Source organism: Salvelinus namaycush, chromosome 34 (genome assembly GCF_016432855.1).
Source record: "Salvelinus namaycush isolate Seneca chromosome 34, SaNama_1.0, whole genome shotgun sequence".
Lineage (NCBI taxonomy): Eukaryota > Metazoa > Chordata > Actinopteri > Salmoniformes > Salmonidae > Salvelinus > Salvelinus namaycush.
In genome coordinates this window covers 36633953-36656393 of record NC_052340.1, presented here as the reverse complement: position 1 = coordinate 36656393, position 22441 = coordinate 36633953, and the positions used below count along the sequence as shown (strand labels likewise).

The 22441-nt window shown below is 45.2% G+C and overlaps 1 long non-coding RNA gene and 1 other non-coding gene across 2 annotated transcripts in view; one reads left to right on the top strand and one right to left on the bottom strand.

The window, feature by feature from the left end:
• Positions 1-6924: 6924 nt before the first annotated feature.
• LOC120028642 overlaps positions 6925-22441 on the bottom strand; it is a 37852-nt gene continuing 22335 nt past the window's right edge. Inside the window, exon 3 of the long non-coding RNA XR_005473494.1 lies at positions 6925-7015. This is a non-coding gene — a long non-coding RNA (uncharacterized LOC120028642). The remainder of the gene's footprint in view (positions 7016-22441) is intronic.
• Positions 12845-12918, top strand: trnat-agu. Its single transcript has one exon. It is a non-coding gene; the product is annotated as a tRNA-Thr (tRNA).

Genomic DNA, 22441 nt, shown 5'->3' with positions numbered 1-22441 from the left:
ACTTCGGCTGTGTAACTGCTCTGTGTAACTGTCTCTGTGTAACTGTCCTCTGTAACTGTACTCTGTCTCTGTGTGACTGTCTCTGTGTAACTGTCTCTGTGTGACTGTCGCTGTGTAACTGTCTCTGTGTGACTGTCTCTGTGTGTCTGTGTGACTGTCTCTGTGTGACTGTCTCTGTGTAACTGTCTCTGTGTTACTGTCTCTGTGTTACTGTCTCTGTGTGACTGTCTCTGTGTGACTGTCTCTGTGTAACTATGTCTGTGTGACTGTCTCTGTGTAACTATGTCTGTGTGACTGTCGCTGTGTAACTGTCTCTGTGTAACTGTCTCTGTGTGACTGTGTAACTGTCTCTGTGCGTCTGTGTATCTGTCTCTGTGTAACTGTCTCTGTGTGACTGTGTTACTGTCTCTGTGTGCCTGTGTAACTGTCTCTGTGCGTCTGTGTTACTGTCTCTGTGTAACTGTCTCTGTGTAACTGTCTCTGTGTGACTCTCTCTGTGTGACTGTCTCTGTGTGACTGTCTCTGTGTGACTGTCTCTGTGTAACTGTGTCTGTGTAACTGTCTCTGTGTATCTGTCTCTTTGTAACTGTCTCTGTGTAACTGTCTCTGTGTGACTGTCTCTGTGCCATCACATGTTTAAACACTCCTTTTGTAAACCTATCTGTAATGTCTGTGTGACTGTGTAACTGTCTCTGTGTAACTGTCTCTGTGTAACTGTCTCTGTGTGACTGTCTCTGCCATCACATGTTTAAACACTCCTTTTGTAAACCTGTTTGTAATGTATGTGGTCTCTGTAACTGTCTCTGTGTAACTGTGTCTGTGTTACTGTCTCTGTGTAAATGTGTCTGTGTATCTGTCTCTTTGTTACTGTCTCTGTGTAACTGTCTCTTTGTAACTGTCTAATGTCTGTGGTCTCTGTAACTGTTTCTGTGTAACTGTCTCTGTGTCTGTGTTACTGTCTCTGTGTAACTGTCTCTGTGTGTCTGTGTAACTGTCTCTGTGTAAATATGTCTGTGTAAATGTATGTGTAAATGTGTAACTGTTACTGTCTCTGTGTCTGTGTTACTGTCTCTGTGTAACTGTCTCTGTGTGTCTGTGTAACTGTCTCTGTGTAAATATGTCTGTGTAAATGTATGTGTAAATGTGTAACTGTTACTGCCTCTGTGTTACTGCCTCTGTGTAACTGTCTCTGTGTTACTGTCTCTGTGTTACTCTCTCTGTGTTACTGTCTCTATGTTACTGTCTGTGTTACTGTCTCTATGTTACTGTCTGTGTTACTGTCTCTATGTTACTGTCTCTATGTTACTGTCTCTGTTACTGTCTGTGTAACTGTCTCTGTGTAACTGTCTCTGTGTTACTGTCTCTATGTAACTGTCTGTGTAACTGTCTCTGTGTTACTGTCTCTATGTAACTGTCTCTGTGTAACTGTCTCTGTGTAACTGTCTCTGTGTTACTGTCTCTGTAACTGTCTGTGTAACTGTCTCTGTGTTACTGTCTCTGTGTTACTGTCTCTATGTAACTGTCTCTATGGTACTGTCTCTATGTAACTGTCTGTGTAACTGTCTCTGTGTAACTGTCTCTGTGTAACTGTCTCTGTGTAACTGTCTCTGTGTAACTGTCTCTGTGTAACTGTCTCTGTGTAACTGTCTCTATGTAACTGTCTGTGTAACTGTCTCTGTGTTACTGTCTCTATGTTACTGTCTGTGTAACTGTCTCTGTGTAACTGTCCTAGTAACTGTCCTGCCCTACCACAGAACTACTCCAGGTGTGTGTGCAGGAGGAGTGGCATCAGGAGAAATAACACTAAACCCTACCATAACCTAAACCCTAAACCCTACTATAACACTAAACCCTACCATAACCTAAACCCTAAACCCTACTATAACCTAAACCCAACCATAACCTTAACGCTGACCTTAACACCTAACCCTACCATAACCTTAACCCTACCATAACCTAAACCCTACCATAACCTAAACCCTACCATAACCTAAACCCTACCATAACCTTAACGCTGACCTTAACACCTAACCCTACCATAACCTTAACCCTACCATAACCTAAACCCTACCATAACCTAAACCCTACTATAACCTAAACCCAACCATAACCTTAACGCTGACCTTAACACCTAACCCTACCATAACCTTAACCCTACCATAACCTAAACCCTACCATAACCTAAACCCTACCATAACCTAAACCCTACCATAACCTAAACCCTACCATAACCTAAACCCTACCATAACCTAAACCCTACCATAACCTAAACCCTACCATAACCTAAACCCTACCATAACCTAAACTCTACCATAACCTAAACCTTACCATAACCTAAACCTTACCATAACCTTAACCCTACCATAACCTTAACCTTACCATAACCTAAACCCTACCATAACCTAAACCCTACCATAACCTAAACCCTACCATAACCTTAACCCTACCATAACCTAAACCCTACCTTAACCTAAACCCTACCATAACCTAAACCCTACCATAACCTACACTCTACCATAACCTAAACTCTACCATAACCTAAACTCTACCATAACCTAAACCTTACCATAACCTAAACCCTACCATAACCTAAACCCTACCATAACCTACACTCTACCATAACCTACACTCTACCATAACCTTAACCCTACCATAACCTAAACCCTACCATAACCTAAACCCTACCATAACCTACACTCTACCATAACCTAAACTCTACCATAACCTAAACCCTACCATAACCTACACTCTACCATAACCTACACTCTACCATAACCTAAACTCTACCATAACCTACACTCTACCATAACCTACACTCTACCATAACCTAAACCCTACCATAACCTTAACCCTACCATAACCTAAACCTTACCATAACCTAAACCTTACCATAACCTAAACCCTACCATAACCTACACTCTACCATAACCTAAACCTTACCATAACCTACACTCTACCATAACCTAAACCCTACCATAACCTTAACCCTACCATAACCTTAACCCTACCATAACCTTAACCCTACCATAACCTTAACCCTACCATAACCTTACCATAACCTAAACCCTACCATAACCTTAACCCTACCATAACCTTAACCCTAAAGCCTACCATAACCTAAACCCTACCATAACCTTACCATAACCTAAACCCTACCTTAACCTTAACGCTGACCTTAACACGTAACCCTAAACCCTACCATAACCTAAACCTTACCATAACCTAAACCCTACCATAACCTACACTCTACCATAACCTAAACCTTACCATAACCTAAACCTTACCATAACCTAAACCTTACCATAACCTAAACCGTACCATAACCTAAACCTTACCATAACCTAAACCTTACCATAACCTAAACCTTACCATAACCTAAACTCTACCATAACCTTAACCCTAAACCTTACCATAACCTAAACCTTACCATAACCTAAACCTTACCATAACCTAAACCTTACCATAACCTAAACCTTACCATAACCTAAACCTTACCATAACCTAAACCTTACCATAACCTAAACCCTACCATAACCTTAACCCTAAACCTTACCATAACCTAAACCTTACCATAACCTTAACCCTACCATAACCTTAACCCTACCATAACCTTAACCCTACCATAAACCCTACCATAACCTTAATCCTACCATAACCTAAACCATACCATAACCTAAACCCTACCATAACCTAAACCCTACCATAACCTTACCATAACCTAAACCCTACCATAACCTTAACCCTACCATAACCTTAACCCTAAAGCCTACCATAACCTAAACCCTACCATAACCTTACCATAACCTAAACCCTACCTTAACCTTAACGCTGACCTTAACACGTAACCCTAATTCTAACCCTAAACCCTACCATAACCTTAACCCTACCATAACCTTAACCCTACCATAACCTTAACCCTACCATAAACCCTACCATAACCTTAATCCTACCATAACCTAAACCATACCATAACCTAAACCCTACCATAACCTTAACCCTACCATAACCTAAACCCTACCATAACCTAAACCCTACCATAACCTAAACCTTACCATAACCTTAACCCTACCATAACCTTAACCCTACCATAACCTTAACCCTACCATAACCTTACCATAACCTAAACCCTACCATAACCTTAACCCTACCATAACCTTAACCCTAAAGCCTACCATAACCTAAACCCTACCATAACCTTACCATAACCTAAACCCTACCTTAAACTTAACGCTGACCTTAACACGTAACCCTAATTCTAACCCTAAACCTTAACCCCTACGCTTAAAATAGCCTTTGTGCTCATGGGGATGTGGGGAATGTCCCCAAGAGGGAGAATTGTCCTTGTTTTACTATCCTTGTGGGGACCTAAGTCTCCACAAGGATAGAAGAACCAACCCACACACACAAGCATGCAAGCCGTATAACCAAGCTATAGGCACACACAGCATGGGAGGACTTTGATTGACAGCTGATAATTAGAGGAGCATGTCTGACATACCATAAAGATTAGAGGTCAAATGACAGGGCAGAACTCCCTCCCTCTCCCTCACATTCTCTTCCTCACATTCTCTCCCTCACATTCTCTCCCTCACACTCTCTCCCTCACACTCTCTCCCTCACATTCTCTCCCCCCTCTTCCTTCCTCTACTTCACTCTCCCTCCTTCTGACCGACCGACCGCCTTGATTCTGACCGACCGACCGCCTTGATTCTGACCGACCGACCGCCTTGATTCGGGCTTATGTAGCAAACAGTGAAATGGTGTTTCTTACATTGGATTATAGTGGAGACTCAGAGCTACAAAATGGTATATAATACACTGCATTTGAGGAACAATGGGAAAGTAATTCTGCTTTGAAAGTTGATAGACTTGTAACCCCACTTTTGAGAAAATGGCCTTTGAATTTGGTGCCTAGTGGAGAGCTCTAGCCCCACCCATCTCTAAGGGTTGATCTGAGCATTCTGTCCCAACAGCAGCAGTCAAGCACCCAAGCTAACGTTGGCTAGCTACTTCCAGATACAAATGAGAGAACAGCTCACTGACCATTTTACTCACCCTAGCAGAGCTGGGTAGGCTGTTTTTATGTCATTCAGAGCTTTGGTGACTGCAACTGTGCTGCTGGCAACAATTTACGTTTTTTTTGTCAACGTTTACGGCCATATTCAACGGGTGTTGAGCGTTCGTAAATTTGTCAATTATTCTGCGCTCTGGCACACTCAGAAGAGAGTGCTCTGAAATCGGAGTAGATGGCCAGAGTGAATTTACCAGCTACGTCTATCAACAGATGTCGCAGTGACATCATTAACATTCTATTGAAATAGTTACTTGCATAGTGGAGTCTTTTGTTAAGACATGTAGCTAGCTAGCTAGGTAAACAATGAACCATAATCCCAACTCATGGTGTTACTACCCTGCATGAATCTGCCGGTAACTAACCAACCAGGTTCAATGTTAGCTAGCTAACATTAGGCTCTAACTAGCAAAGCAAATGGCTCTGAGATACGAATAATAAGATCATACATGTAATGTTAGCTAGTGAGCCAGTTAATGTTAGCTAGCTAGCTAACAGTACAATTTAACTTTCTGACAAAATTAGAAACGTGTAATAGCTGAAACTGTAGCTAGCTAGACTATCTCCCCGTACACATCATGGATGGACGCTTCTCCCTGTTACAGATGCCATGGTTGCCCTTAGTTTGAAGATGTAATCCGGAGACCGGCGTTTTCTCCATCTCTTTAGCTATCATACTCTAATTCCACTGATTTCAAAACTCTGTCCTCCAGAAAGAGGAAAGAAACACTGATGCAGTTGTACGACTGACCAGCTCATGTTATAGACAGAAGCATGCTATACGGCAGACCAATCTGAACTCATCTCTCTCTCTCTCTCTCTCTCTCTCTCTCTCTCCCTTTCTCCCTTTCTCTCTACAGTTCAACAGTGTCTGTGTTCAGCGGGCTGAGGCCGATGAGGCCAGAAAACAATGTGTATTTGTGTGGACATCTGCTCTGCCCAGAGAGAGAGAGAAGGAGAGTATGCATGTGTAGTAGTGTCCTCAAGAATATGTGTGTGTGTATATGTGTGTGTGTGTGTGTGTGTGTGTGTGTGTGTGTGTGTGTGTGTGTGTGTGTGTGTGTGTGTGTGTGTAGGCCTAGCTAAATATGTGTGAATGTATGTGTGTTGCAGTAACTCAAGTATGTGTGTATAGTGAGCTCATGCCAATAGAATAGATTAGATAGACTGATAGAAGATAAGGGCTAGCCTGGCTAAACGCCACTCTACACCACTCCTCGGGTCAGATATTGAGAGTTAAGGTCCAGCCTGGCTAAACGCCACTCTACACCACTCCTCGGGTCAGATATTGAGAGTTAAGGTCCAGCCTGGCTAAACGCCACTCTACACCACTCCTCGGGTCAGATATTGAGAGTTAAGGTCCAGCCTGGCTAAACGCCACTCTACTCTACACCACTCCTAGGGTCAGATAGAGAGTTAAGGTCCAGCCTGGCTAGAAGCCACTCTACATCACTCTACACCACTCTACACCACTCTACACCACTCCTAGGGTCATATATTGAGAGTTAAGGGCTAGCCTGGCTAAAAGCCACTCTACATCACTCTACTCTACACCACTCCTAGGGTCAGATATTGAGAGTTAAGGTCCAGCCTGGCTAGAAGCCACTCTACATCACTCTACACCACTCTACACCACTCTACACCACTCCTAGGGTCATATATTGAGAGTTAAGGGCTAGCCTGGCTAAAAGCCACTCTACATCACTCTACTCTACACCACTCCTAGGGTCAGATATTGAGAGTTAAGTTCCAGCCTGGCTAGAAGCCACTCTACTCTACACCACTCCTAGGGTCAGATATTGAGAGTTAAGGTCCAGCCTGGCTAGAAGCCCCTTCTCCAGGGACATGGCTCCTGACAGAGGAGAAAAACCCTCAGGTTGAACTACACAGGCTCTTACCTGGGCATAGTCCCTCTCCAACTGGCCCTTCTTCAAACTGTATGTCCTAGAGAGAGAGAGGAGAGAGAGAGATGTTCAAATATGTTTCCTTGCCAATAAAGCCCTTAAATTGAATTGAGAGAGAAAGATGTTATAGTTGACTGACAAAAGGAGATCCACCGTTGATGGAGCAGTGACACAGCAGTAAACCAGGCTATAACACACCTCCCAGTGAGACACTACCAGGCTAGAACACACCTCCCAGTGAGACACTACCAGGCTAGAACACACCTCCCAGTGAGACACTACCAGGCTAGAACACACCTCCCAGTGAGACACTACCAGGCTAGAACACACCTCCTAGTGAGACACTACCAGGCTAGAACACACCTCCCAGTGAGACACTACCAGGCTAGAACACACCTCCCAGTGAGACACTACCAGGCTAGAACACACCTCCCAGTGAGACACTACCAGGCTAGAACACACCTCCTAGTGAGACACTACCAGGCTAGAACACACCTCCCAGTGAGACACTACCAGGCTAGAACATACCTCCTAGTGAGACACTACCAGGCTAGAACACAACTCCTAGTGAGACACTACCAGGCTAGAACACACCTCCCAGTGAGACACTACCAGGCTAGAACATACCTCCTAGTGAGACACTACCAGGCTAGAACACACCTCCTAGTGAGACACTACCAGGCTAGAACACACCTCCCAGTGAGACACTACCAGGCTAGAACACACCCCGCAGTGAGACACTACCAGGCTAGAACATACCCCGCAGTGAGACACTACCAGGCTAGAACACACCTCCTAGTGAGACACTACCAGGCTAGAACACACCTCCTAGTGAGACACTACCAGGCTAGAACACACATCCTAGTGAGACACTACCAGGCTAGAACTTACCCCGCAGTGAGACACTACCAGGCTAGAACACACCTCCTAGTGAGACACTACCAGGCTAGAACACACCTCCTAGTGAGACACTACCAGGCTAGAACATACCTCCCAGTGAGACACTACCAGGCTAGAATATACCTCCTAGTGAGACACTACCAGGCTAGAACATACCCCGCAGTGAGACACTACCAGGCTAGAACATACCCCGCAGTGAGACACTACCAGGCTAGAACACACCTCCTAGTGAGACACTACCAGGCTAGAACACACCTCCTAGTGAGACACTACCAGGCTAGAACACACCTCCTAGTGAGACACTACCAGGCTAGAACATACCCCGCAGTGAGACACTACCAGGCTAGAACACACCTCCTAGTGAGACACTACCAGGCTAGAACACACCTCCTAGTGAGACACTACCAGGCTAGAACATACCTCCCAGTGAGACACTACCAGGCTAGAATATACCTCCTAGTGAGACACTACCAGGCTAGAACATACCTCCCAGTGAGACACTACCAGGCTAGAACATACCTCCCAGTGAGACACTACCAGGCTAGAACATACCTCCCAGTGAGACACTACCAGGCTAGAACATACCTCCCAGTGAGACACTACCAGGCTAGAACATACCTCCCAGTGAGACACTACCAGGCTAGAGCATACCTCCCAGTGAGATACTACCAGGCTAGAACACACCTCCCAGTGAGACACTACAAGGCTAGAACATACTTCCTAGTGAGACACTACCAGGCTAGAACATACCTCCCTGTGAGACACTACCAGGCTATAACATACCTCCCAGTGAGACACTACCAGGCTAGAACATACCTCCCAGTGAGACACTACCAGGCTAGAGCATACCTCCCAGTGAGATACTACCAGGCTAGAGCATACCTCCCAGTGAGACACTACCAGGCTATAACATACCTCCCAGTGAGACACTACCAGGCTAGAACATACCTCCCAGTGAGACACTACCAGGCTAGAACATACCTCCCAGTGAGACACTACCAGGCTATAACATACCTCCCAGTGAGACACTACCAGGCTAGAACATACCTCCCAGTGAGACACTACCAGGCTAGAGCATACCTCCCAGTGAGATACTACCAGGCTAGAGCATACCTCCCAGTGAGATACTACCAGGCTAGAACACACCTCCCAGTGAGACACTACCAGGCTAGAACACACCTCCTAGTGAGACACTACCAGGCTAGAACATACCTCCCAGTGAGACACTACCAGGCTATAACACACCTCCCAGTGAGACACTACCAGGCTAGAACATACCTCCCAGTGAGACACTACCAGGCTAGAACATACCTCCCAGTGAGACACTACCAGGCTAGAACATACTTCCTAGTGAGACACTACCAGGCTAGAACATACCTCCCAGTGAGACACTACCAGGCTATAACATACCTCCCAGTGAGACACTACCAGGCTAGAACATACCTCCCAGTGAGACACTACCAGGCTAGAGCATACCTCCCAGTGAGATACTACCAGGCTAGAGCATACCTCCCAGTGAGATACTACCAGGCTAGAACACACCTCCCAGTGAGACACTACCAGGCTAGAACACACCTCCTAGTGAGACACTACCAGGCTAGAACACACCTCCCAGTGAGACACTACCAGGCTAGAACATACCTCCCAGTGAGACACTACCAGGCTAGAACATACCTCCCAGTGAGACACTACCAGGCTAGAACATACCTCCCAGTGAGACACTACCAGGCTAGAACATACCTCCCAGTGAGACACTACCAGGCTAGAACACACCTCCTAGTGAGACACTACCAGGCTAGAACACACCTCCTAGTGAGAGACTACCAGGCTAGAACACACCTCCTAGTGAGACACTACCAGGCTAGAACACACCTCCCAGTGAGACACTACCAGGCTAGAACACACCTCCCAGTGAGACACTACCAGGCTAGAACATACCTCCTAGTGAGACACTACCAGGCTAGAACACACCTCCTAGTAAGACACTACCAGGCTAGAACATACCTCCTAGTGAGACACTACCAGGCTAGAACACACCTCCTAGTAAGACACTACCAGGCTAAATAACTGGAGAAAGGAAGCATGGGAATCTCACTGGTACATTCTACCTAGCAACAGAGTCACTCTGAACTGTTCCCGTCAAACACTACTTTATAGACCATCTAAATCAAAGTTTCAAAAACACTCTTTAAAAAGGACAACCAAAGCAATGTTTTCAACTCAACATCCTTGTGTTTTTTGTCTTCTACGTCATGTGGACATCAGACAATGCTGTCATGTTCCTGGCAGAGCAGGAGGAAGTACACTCAACTATCACTTAGTTTTCTGGAGGGGATTTCTGTTTGTTTGGTCCATTGCCAGGAGATGGAGAGAAGGAATGCAGGAAGAGAGGGAGAAAGTGAGATAAAGAGGGAGGAAGGAGAGAGAGAGTGGACTCAGCGACCCCAGGGTTACGCAAGGCAGGAATTTCTGTCCCTCTCGCCCCCCTCCCCCATCCATCCCCCATACATCCGCCAGCGGGACAGTGGAGCCCCTATCACAGCAGAGGAATGCATACATACTAAATGTATAACATAGATATACATCTAGTATGTAATGCTAGGCCTAACATAGATATGCCTAACATAGATATGCCTAGCATTACATACTAGATGAGAAAGATCCTCAGTCACCACCTGTCCAGTATCTCCACATCACATTGCCCTGTATGTGACTCACTCACTCACTCAGGTTGGGCGGTATTCAGGTTTTCATACCGTTTCTGTACCAATACCAGGATATACAGTAATACCTGAAAAATATATATATTCTCTCGCACAAAACAAATTTAGGAAACAAGGATCTTGATCCTGGAGGGGATTCAATGTTTCTGCTGTAACCAAGATGCTTGATCATGACATCTAGCCACTTAGCTACCAAGTTAGCAACACAATGCATAGCTGACATCTAGACACTTAGCTACCAAGTTAGCAACACAATGCATAGCTGACATCTAGCCACCTAGCTAGCAAGTTAGCAACACAATGCATAGCTGACATCTAGCCACTTAGCTAGCAAGTTAGCAACACAATGCATAGCTGACATCTAGCCACTTAGCTAGCAAGTTAGCAACACAATGCATAGCTGACATCTAGCCACTTAGCTAGCAAGTTAGCAACACAATGCATAGCTGACATCTAGACACTTAACTAGCAAGTTAGCAACACAATGCATAGCTGGAGCGCTGAGCTGGATATCATTTATTTGACACATCTTAGATTTCTTATAGTTATAATTAACTTGTAGCTATAAGCAGTGGCATAGCACGCACCCCTGCATTTTTTAAAATGGTATTGAAAAGCTGTCATCAAGGCAAAGGGTAGCTACTTTGAAGAATCTCAAATATAAAATATATTTTGATTTGTTTAACACTTTTTTGGTTACTACATGATTCCATATGTGTTATTTTATAGTTTTGATGTCTTCACTATTATTCTACAATGTAGAAAAGAGTAAAAATAAAGAAAAACCCTGTAATGAGTAGGTGTGTCCAAACTTTTGACTGGTATTGTATGTAAATCTGCTTTATGCCATGAGACATGTCTGGACACATCAGGTTAAACATAGCAAACACACAACTAACATCCATACAGGGTGCGTTCTTCCTCTACGCAGTGAAAGCTGATCTGTTTCTGAGTCAGGTCCCCTGGGCCGGCTTGTCCACCCACACACACTCTTTCCCAGGACAGTTAAACCAGCACAGTCATGTTATGAGCTTAGCTTCCGCCTCAAACTCTCAGAAACAGATAACCTCCCACCCTTCCCCCTCTCAACTTGACCCACTACTAGGGCTGAGACCCCAGAACAATCTCTGTTTCGGGGTCTCAAACAGGAGGACAGACAGACACAATGATTGCAGTCAGGGGGTCTGCAGACAGAGGGAGAGATGGATGGATAGATGGGAGGAGGAAGGCGACACTTAGAGAGCATAATTAGGCTACCCACAATCCCCTCAAACACTAATTACAGCCTAGACAGGAAGAGACCTCATCAAGCTCTTTACTGTGTGTGTGCGTGTGCGTGTGCGTGTGTGTGTGTGTGTGTGTGCGTGCGTGCGCGTGCGTGTGTGTGTGTGCGTGCGCACGCCTGAGAAACTGAGCCGTAAACATTCTGCGTTTAAATCCCAATCAAATAGTACAAATTCCACAGGTTCCCTAGTCACTGTTAAGAGAGAGAAATCCACTCTCTTCTCTCTGTCCAGAATGGGACTGCGTCACACACAAACCACTATATTCTCTCTCTCCTGACTGCACCAGTGTGCCTTCTTTACATAGAACGACACAGACTGACAGACAGACCAACAGTTGAAAAAACATACAGACAGATTAGGCATCTCTGGTCTAAAGCTGTGCTCTGAACTAGAGCCTCTGGTTGAAGCAACATCAGCCAATCAGGGATCAGAGTTTAACCCCACCTCCACCATCTACCCCAGAAACCTGACACACGGAAACAGACACAAGCTCCCTATGTCATGGAAACAGACACATGCTCCCAATCTCCTCCAGGCCTCTTTGGCGAAGTAGGTAGAGCGTCAGTCTCATAATCTGAAGGTTGTGAGTTCGATCCTCACACGGGGCAGACTGTTTTACTACGACAAACTCAAAGCCTCAACAAATGTAAAATGAACTCAACTTTGATCACTTAGGCTGAAAAAAACAAACAGAAAATACAAATTCAATTAACCTTAACAACAACAATATAATCTACTGAAACTGTTTGAGTTTCAGTTTGTAGGCTTGTTTGAATTTCTAGTTTAAGTCTGTAAAAGAAGGGCTCAAAGACTTCAATTCCCACCTCTCCACTTTGAATATCCTGTTTAGGAGGAGTATGCTGAAATCCGGAGACTGCATTACAAACAACTGAGTCACCCGTCAATGGGACCTCTCAACGATTAAAACAAAACACTCCAATGCAGCTAGAGAAATCACCTGGTGCTGTGGCTTAGTTGGTTAAAGAGCCTGTCTAGTAAACAGGAGATCCTGAGTTCAAATCTCAGCAGTGCCTTTTGCCGTTGGCAGCATGTGGTTTCACCAATGGCTTGAGAACAGATCACATTCCACCTTCAAAGGGTAGCCTAAAAGGTTAAGACACAAACTGGGCTATTTCCTGCTGTTCAATGGTCCTTTCAATTAATGACATGCCCATTGAGTCTGGACTGGAAACGTAGCCTGAAACGTATAAATAACCTACCATATGAACTTGGTGGAACTGTCTTACCTTTCATCATAACACAATCTGGTAACACTTTCATTGAAAATTGATTAATAGATCATATAAGGCATATGTTAATGATTTTCTGTTGTTAATTTTTTGGGGATCAATATCACTACTTTATTAAACACCTATAACGTTAACAATATGTCTGTTAAATGTTTTATTTATATATATATATTATTTCAACTTTATTTAACCAGGTAGGCCAGTTGAGAACAAGTTCTCATTTACAACTGCGACCTGGCCAAGATAAAGCAAAGCAGTGCGATACAAAGATCAACACAGAGTTACACATGGAATAAACAAAACATACAGTCAATAATACAATAGAAAAGGTCTATACACAGTGTGTGCAAATGAGGTAGGATAAGAGCGGTAAGGCAATAAACAGGCCGAAGTGGTGAGATAATTACAATATAGCAATTAAACACTGGAGTGATAGATGTGCAGAAGATGAATGTGCAAGTAGAGATACAGGGGGTGCAAAGGAGCAAAATAAATAAAATAAATAACAGTATGGGGGATGAGGTAGTTGGGTGGGCTATTTACAGATGAGCTATGTACAGGTGCAGTGATCTGTGAGCTGCTCTGACAGTTGGTGCTTAAAGTTAGTGAGGGAGATATGTCTCCAGCTTCAGTGACTTTTGCAGTTCGTTCCAGTCATTGGCAGCAGAGAACTGGAAGGAAAGGCGGCCGAAGGAGGAATTGGCTTTGGGGGTGACCAGTGAGATATACCTGCTGGAGTGCCTACTACGGGTGGGTGCTGCTATGGTGACCAGTGAGCTGAGATAAGGCGGGGCTTTACCTAGCAAAGACTTATAGACGACCTGGAGCCAGTGGGTTTGGCGACGAATATGAAGCGAGGGCCAGCCAACGAGAGCATACAGGTCGCAGTGGTGGGTAGTATATGGGGCTTTGGTGGCAAAACGGATAGCACTGTGATAGACTGCATCCAATTTGTTGAGTAGAGTGTTGGAGGCTATTTTGTAAATGACATTGCCAAAGTCAAGGATCGTTAGGATGGTCAGTTTTATGAGGGTATATTTGGCAGAAAGAGTGAAGGATGCTTTGTTGCGAAATAGGAAGCCGATTCTAGATTTAATTTTGGATTGGAGATGCTTAATGTGAGTCTGGAAGGAGAGTTTACAGTCTAACCAGACACCTAGGTATTTGTAGTTGTCCACATATTCTAAGTCAGAACCGTCCAGAGTAGTGATGCTGGACGGGCGGGCAGGTGCAAGCAGCGATCGGTTGAAGAGCATGCATTTAGTTTTACTTGCATTTAAAAGCAGTTGGAGGACACGGAAGGAGAGTTGTATGGCATTGAAGCTCGTCTAGAGGTTAGTTAACACAGTGTCCAAAGAAGGGCCAGAAGTATACAGAATGGTGTCGTCTGCGTAGAGGTGGATCAGAGAATCCCCAGCAGCAAGAGAGACATCATTGATGTATACAGAGAAGAGAGTCGGCCCGAGAATTGAACCCTGTGGCACCCCCATAGAGACTGCCAGACTGCCAGATGCCACAGATGTCTCAAGTTTTGAGGGAGCGTCCAATTGTCATGCTGACTGCAGGAATGTCTACCCTAAGCCGCCTCCAACGTCATTTTAGAGAATTTGGCAGTACGTCCAACCGGCCTCACAACCGCAGACCACTTGTAACCACGCCAGCCCAGGACCTCCACATCCGGCTTCTTCAACTGTGAGATCGTCTGAAACCAGCCACCCAGACAGCTGATGAAACTGAGGAGTATTTATGTCTGTAATAAAGCCCTTTTGTGGTGAAAAACTAACTCTGATTGGCTGGGCCTGGTTCCCAAGTGGCCCACCCATGGCTGCGCCCCTGCCCAGTCATGTGATATCCATAGATTAAGGCCTAATGAATTTATTTAAATTGACTGATTTCCTTATATGAACTGTAACTTCATAAAATCATTGGAATTGTTGCAAGTTGCGTTTATATTTTTGTTCAGTATATTTAAAAATCCTCATTACATAGCCTAATATGTACGAATGTCAGAGAGCTAAACTATTTATAAAGATGCTTATGAAGTTAGTTACTTGCTAATGGCTTAGGCCTATTAATGCTTTGGTTTGTGGTCAAAATCATTCTTAATAAGAACCGATTTACAAATTATTCGTAAACGTGATAGCAGTACCCAATCTAAAACTGCAACTACTTACACTTCAGGATTAAATAGCTACAGCAAGTAATTTATAAACTTTGAAATAATTGATAAATGTTTATAAAGTACGTAGTTGCAACATAAAATTGTGAGTAGAAAGAAAGTGTAAATACATTTACACTAGGTAGTAGATTTGAGTCCCAGAAAATTCTAGTTTCCCATTTGTCTGTTAACCGAATGGACGGTCGTTCGAGGCCACCCAGGGACGGCTAGCTTTTTATGAGCTGCCACTCTGGGTGCGGGCTTGGAAAATATACCCCCGTCACCTACCTATCAACAAACGCAAAACCAACAAACATTCAACTGAAACCAGAAACTGATCAAGTTTCTGGCACTAGGGGGTCATGAAGAGGGGCACTAGGGGGTCATGAAGAGGGGCACTAGGAGGTCATGAAGAGGGGCACTAGGGGGTCATGAAGAGGGGCACTAGGAGGTCATGAAGAGGGGCACTAGGAGGTCATGAAGAGGGGCACTAGGGGGTCATGAAGAGGGGCACTAGGAGGTCATGAAGAGGGGCACTAGGAGGTCATGAAGAGGGGCACTAGGAGGTCATGAAGAGGGGCACTAGGAGGTCATGAAGAGGGGCACTATGGGGTCATGAAGAGGGGCACTATGGGGTCATGAAGAGGGGCACTAGGGGGTCATGAAGAGGGGCACTAGGGGGTCATGAAGAGGGGCACTATGGGGTCATGAAGAGGGGCACTAGGGGGTCATGAAGAGGGGCACTAGGGGGTCATGAAGAGGGGCACTAGGGGGTCATGAAGAGGGGCACTAGGGGGTCATGAAGAGGGGCGCTAGGGGGTCATGAAGAGGGGCACTAGGGGGTCATGAAGAGGAGCGCTAGGAGGTCATGAAGAGGGGCGCTAGGGGGTCATGAAGAGGACACACTGGTCATTTATCCAAGGGCACAGAGAAACCCACATCCAGACCAGACTAAACAAACGTACTACCACTGGCAAAACAACAACATCACCTAGCCTATCACCTAGACTCCACCACAGAGCTCACCTTGTCACCATGACAACAGATAAGAGGGTAGGAAGATAAGAAGGATGGGGGGGACAAGCTCTCTCTCAGCTCTCTCTCTCTCGCGCACACACACACACACACACACACACACACACACACACAACACATACGGAGAGAGAGAGAGACAGGAAAAAGCAGGCCTAGACTTGGTATGCACACACACACACACATGATCTTTGGACATGTCTAAGCCTCTCATGCCTCCATGGTAACACTGCCATGGTTGGCTCTGCTGTAGGTAAACAAGAGCAACCAATGATAAGATCTCTCGCACGTGTGCGCACACATTCCCCAATGACTCATTTACACCTGGTTAAATATGAAATATTATTTAATATGACTGGTTTCACTGAGGACAGAATATGTCAGTTTGAATCCTGCAGACAATATCACATAACTAGCATTCACAGGCTTGCAGTTAGGTGTGCTGGGTGGCTGTGTTATTTAATGATCTGTGGCTATGTTATTTAATGATCTGTGGCTGTGTTATTTAATGATCTGTGGCTGTGTTATTTAATGATCTGTGGCTGTGTTATTTAATGATCTGTGGCTGTGTTATTTAATGATCTGTGGCTGTGTTATTTAATGATCTGTGGCTGTGTTATTTAATGATCTGTGGCTGTGTTATTTAATGATCTGTGGCTATGTTATTTAATGATCTGTGGCTGTGTTATTTAATGATCTGTGGCTATGTTATTTAATGATCTGTGGCTGTATTGTAGACCGTGTTTGTTCTTTCAGTAATATAATTTTTTGACAAAGCATTGAAAACGAATGTTCTCAAGAGAGGACGACATATGAAATCTGAATCAGAAATGCATGAGATCATATTAGCTTCATCCCAATGATGCAAAAAATGTCTGAGTCCAAAGAGGGCTATACATAGCTAGAGATGCACGTGTCCTTTGGTCAGCTAGCAAGAACTTAAACGACTGTTAATCAATTAGCATATCTCTTGCGTTCACAAATTCACTCTGGCTATCTACTATGATTTCAGAGCACTCTCGTCTGAGTGTGCAACAGCGCAGAATAACACAACAATGGCTGAATATGACCATAAATGTAGGCAAAAAAAAACAATAGTTAGTCACGAACTCTCTAGATAACATGTAAACAGGCTAGCTAAACAACTCTGCTAGTGTGAGTTAAATGGTCAGAGTAAGGTTTTTGTGAGTAGCTAGCAAGCAAGCTAGCCAACTTTAGCCAGTTAGCTTGGGTGCTTCGTTGCAGGCAAGCTGCAGAAGGCTACAATTCCCCATCGTTTATAAGTGCAATTTTGATGGCCAACTAGCTGAAACAGTTTGAGAGGGTTTATCTTCGTTAGATTTGAGCTCATCTTGCTCTGGCTAGCACTAGTTGTTGATCTAGTTGTTGTTTATGTTCATAACTGAGGCAGAGAGCCTACCTTTTTATGAAAGTTTGATCAAGTTGGACTGTAAAGTTCCCAAATGTAAGAGGACTCCCATGGTATTGACATATTTGTAGAAATCCATTAGGGTGTATTTTGTGGCTTTTTGTTCTATTGATCTAAAGTCACACTGTTGTAACTTCCTGTAAACACACAGTCCAGTTCAAAGTGAATGATGGCAGGTCCTACTGCCTGTAAACACACAGTCCAGGTCCTACTGCCTGTAAACACACAGTCCAGTTCAAAGTGAATGATGACAGGTCCTACTGCCTGTAAACACACAGTCCAGTTCAAAGTGAATGATGGCAGGTCCTACTGCCTGTAAACACACAGTCCAGGTCAAAGTGAATGATGGCAGGTCTGTGTGGCAAATGGCTTGTTTGCATAAAGGCCTACTGTAGTTCTATGGTGCACAGTAGACTCCGGTCCTGGACGAGACATGTTTTTATTAGGTTTCATTTACTGCAATGTATATTAATTGTCCAAACACACCGTCGCTTAACCCCTCTATATTGCTATAGAATTTTCATAAATTCCTTAGCATATAAGTTATTCCCAAACGTTCTAAGAATTTATGAAAACGTGAAAGTCTTATGGCTTGGGATTAGAAGCTGTTCAGGGTACTGTTGGTTCCAGACTTGGTGCATTGGTACCGCTTGCCGTGTAGTAGCAAAGAGAACATTTTATGACTTGGGTGGCTGGAGTCTTCGACAATTTTTAGAGCTTTCCTCTGACACCGCCTGGTATAGAGGTCCTGGATGGCAGGGAGCTCTGCCCCAGTAATGAGCTGGGCCTTACGTGCTATCCTCTTTAGCGCCTTGCGGTCGGAAACCAAGCAGTTGCCATGCCAAGTGGTGAGCAGCCAGTCAAGATGCTCTCAATGGTGCAGCTGTAGAACTTTTTGAGGATCTGAGGGCCCAGGTCAAATGTTTTCAGCCTCCCGAGGGGGAAGAGCTGTTGTCTTGCCCTTTTTACTGTGCTGGTGTGTTTGGACCATGATAGACCTTTAGTGATGTGGACACAGAGGAACATGAAGCTCTCGACCCACTCCAATACAGCCCCGTCAATGTGAATGGGGGCGTGCTCGGCCCTCCGTTTCCTGTAGTCTACAATCAACACCTTTGTTTTGCTCACGTTGAGGGAGATGTTGTTGTCCTGGCACCACACTGCCAGGTCTCTGGCCTCCTCCCGATAAGATGTCTCATTGTCGGCGGTGATCAAGCCTACCACCGTCGTGTCGACGGTAAATTTAGTGATGGAGTTTTTAGTCATGTGCGGCCACACAGCCGTGGGTGAACAGGGGGTAAAGGAGGGAACTAAGAACACACACCCGAGGGGCCCCCGTGTTGTGGGTCAGCGTGGGGGAGGTACTGTTTCCTACCCTCACCACCTGGGGGTGGCCGGTCAGGAAGTCCAGGATCCAGTTGCAGAGGGATGTGTTTAGTCCCAGGATCCTTAGCTTAGTGATGAGCTTGGAGGGCACTATGGTGTTGAACGCTGAGCTGTAGTCAATGAACAGCATTGTCGCGTACAGTAGATGTTCCTTTTATCCAGGTGGGAAAAGGCAGTGTGGAGTGCAATAGAGATTGCATCATCTGTGGATCTGTTGGGGTGGAATGCGAATTGTAGTGGGTTCAGGGTGCCTGGGACGATGATGTTGATGTGAACCATGACCTGCCTTTTCATAGCTACAGATCTGAGTACGGGGCGGTAGTCATTTAGACAGGTTACCTTGGCATTCTTGGGCACTCTGACAATGGTGTTCTGCTTGAAACATGTAGGTATTACAGACTGGGTCAGGGAGAGGTTGAAAATGTCAGTGAAGACACTTGGTCAGCGCATGCTCGGAGTACGTGCCCTGGTAATCCGTCTGGCCCTGCAGCGTTGTGAATGTTAACCTGTTTAAAAGGTCTTACATCGGCTATGGAGAGCGTGATCACATAGTTGTCCGGAACAGCTGGTGCTCTCACGCATGGTTCAGTGTTACTTGCTTTGAAGGGAGCATAGAAGGCATTTAGCTTGTCTGGTATGCTCGCATCACTGAGCAGCTTGCGGCTGAGTTTCCCTTTGTAATCCGTGATAGTTTGCAAGCCCTGCCACATCCGACGATCTTCACAAACGGTATAGTAGGATTCTATCTTAGTACCGTATTGACGTTTTGCTTGTTTGATGGTTCGTCAGAGGGCTTAGCGGGATTTCTTCTAAGCGCACGGAATAGTGTCCCGCTCCTTGAAAGTGGCACCTCTAGCCTTTAGCCCAGCGCGGATGTTGCCTGTAATTAGAGGTCGCCTGATTAATCGGAATGGCTTTTTATATGCACTTCATCATTCCCGCAGCTTTTTATGTGCACTTCATCATTCCCGCACAGCTTTTTATGTGCACTTCATCATTCCCACACAGCTTTTTATGTGCACTTCATCATTCCCACACAGCTTTTTATGTGCATTTCATCATTCCCACACAGCTTTTTATGTGCATTTCATCATTCCCGCACAGCTTTTTATGTGCACTTCATCATTCCCGCACAGCTTTTTATGTGCACTTCATCATTCCCGCACAGCTTTTTATGTGCACTTCATCATTCCCGCACAGCTTTTTATGTGCACTTCATCATTCCCGCACAGCTTTTTATGTGCACTTCATCATTCCCGCACAGCTTTTTATGTGCACTTCATCATTCCCACACAGCTTTTTATGTGCACTTCATCATTCCCGCACAGCTTTTTATGTGCACTTCATCATTCCCGCACAGCTTTTTATGTGCACTTCATCATTCCCGCACAGCTTTTTATGTGCACTTCATCATTCCCGCACAGCTTTTTATGTGCACTTCATCATTCCCACACAGCTTTTTATGTGCACTTCATCATCACACCTTAGTGCTGCTTTTGACATCATCGATCACCACATTCTTTTGTTGAGATTGGAAACCCTAATTGGCCTACACGGAAAAGTTCTTGCCTGGTTTAGATCTTATCTGTCCGGAAAGATATCAGTTTGTCTCTGTGGATGGTCTAGGAGCAATTGTGAGTTTCGGTGTTCCTCAAAGTTCCGTTTAAGGACCACTATTGTTTTCACTATATATTCTACCTCTTGGCGATGTCATTCGGGAAGCACAATGTCAACTTTCACTGCTATGCGGACGACACATATTGTACATTTCGATGAAACATGGTGAAGCCCCAAAATTGCAACCATGGAAGCCTGTGTTTCAGACAATATTTTTTATTTTACCTTTATTTAACTAGGCAAGTCAGTTAAGAACAAATTTTCAATGACGGCCTAGGAACAGTGGGTTAACTGCGTGTTCAGGGGCAGAACGACAGATTTGTACATTGTCAGCTCGGGGATTTGAACTTGCAACCTTTCGGTTACTAGTCCAACGCTCTAACCACTAGGCTACCCTGCCGCCCCATATGAAGTGGATGAAGTGGATAGCGGCAAATGTTTTACTTTTAAAACAGAGATGCTAGTTCTAGGTCCCAAGAAACAGAGAGATATGCTGTTGGATCTGACAATTCAACTTGATGGTTGTACAGTCGTCTGAAATAAAACTGGAAGGACCTCGGCGTTACTCTGGACCCTGATCTCTCTTTTGATGAATATATCAAGAATATTTAAAGGGCAGCTTTTTTAAATTTGATTTCAAGGTTTTACTGCGAACCTACAAAGCATTACATGGACTTGCTCCTACCTATCTCTCCAATTTGGTCCTGCCGTACATACCTACACGTACACCACGGTCACAAGACGCAGGCCTTTTTATTGTCCCTAGAATTAAACAGCTGGAGACAGGGCTTTCTCCTATAGAGCTCAATTTCTATGGAATGGTCTGCCTATCCATGTGAGACGCAGACTCGGTCTCAACATTTAACTATTCACTGAAGACTAAACTCTTCAGTAGGTCCTATGATTGAGTGTAGTCTGGCCCAGAGGTGTGAAGGTGAACGGAAAGGCACTGGAGCAACAAACCGACCTTGCTGTCTCTGCCTGGCCTGCACCCCTCGCTCCACTGGGATTCTCTGCCTCGCAATTACGGGGGCTGAGTCACTGGCTTAATAGAGCTCTTCCATGCTGTACCTAGGCGGGGTGAATCACTTGAGTGGTTTGAGTCACTGATGTGATCTTCCTGTCCGGTTTTGGGCCGCCTCAGGCTCGTGCGGAGGAGGAGATCTTCGAGGGCTATACTCAGCCTTGTCTCAGGGTAATAAGTTAGTGCTCTGTTGATATCCCTCTCGTGGTGTGGGGGCTGTGCTTTGGCAAAGTGGGTGGGGTTATATCCTGCCTGGTTAGCCCTGTCCGGGGGTATCATTGGACAGGGTCACAGCGTCCGCCAACCCCCCCGTCCACGTCTCAGCCTCTGGTAACTATGCTGCAATAGTGTGTGCCGGGGGGCTAGGGTTAGTTTTATATCTGGTGTAATTCTCCTGTCGTATCTGGTGTCCTGTGTGAGTTTAAGTACGCTCCTTTAAACTCTCTCTCTTGCCCTCCCCTCCTGGTGGACGTGAGCCCTGGGACCATGCCTCAGGACTACCTGGCCTGATGACTCCTGGCTGTCCCCAGTCGTGCTGGTCATGCTGCTGCTCCAGTTCTGCCTGCGGCTATGGAACCCTGACCTGTTCACCGGACATACTATATTGTCCTGGACCTGCTGTTTTCGACTCTCTCTCTCCTCTCCCCCTCTCTACCACACC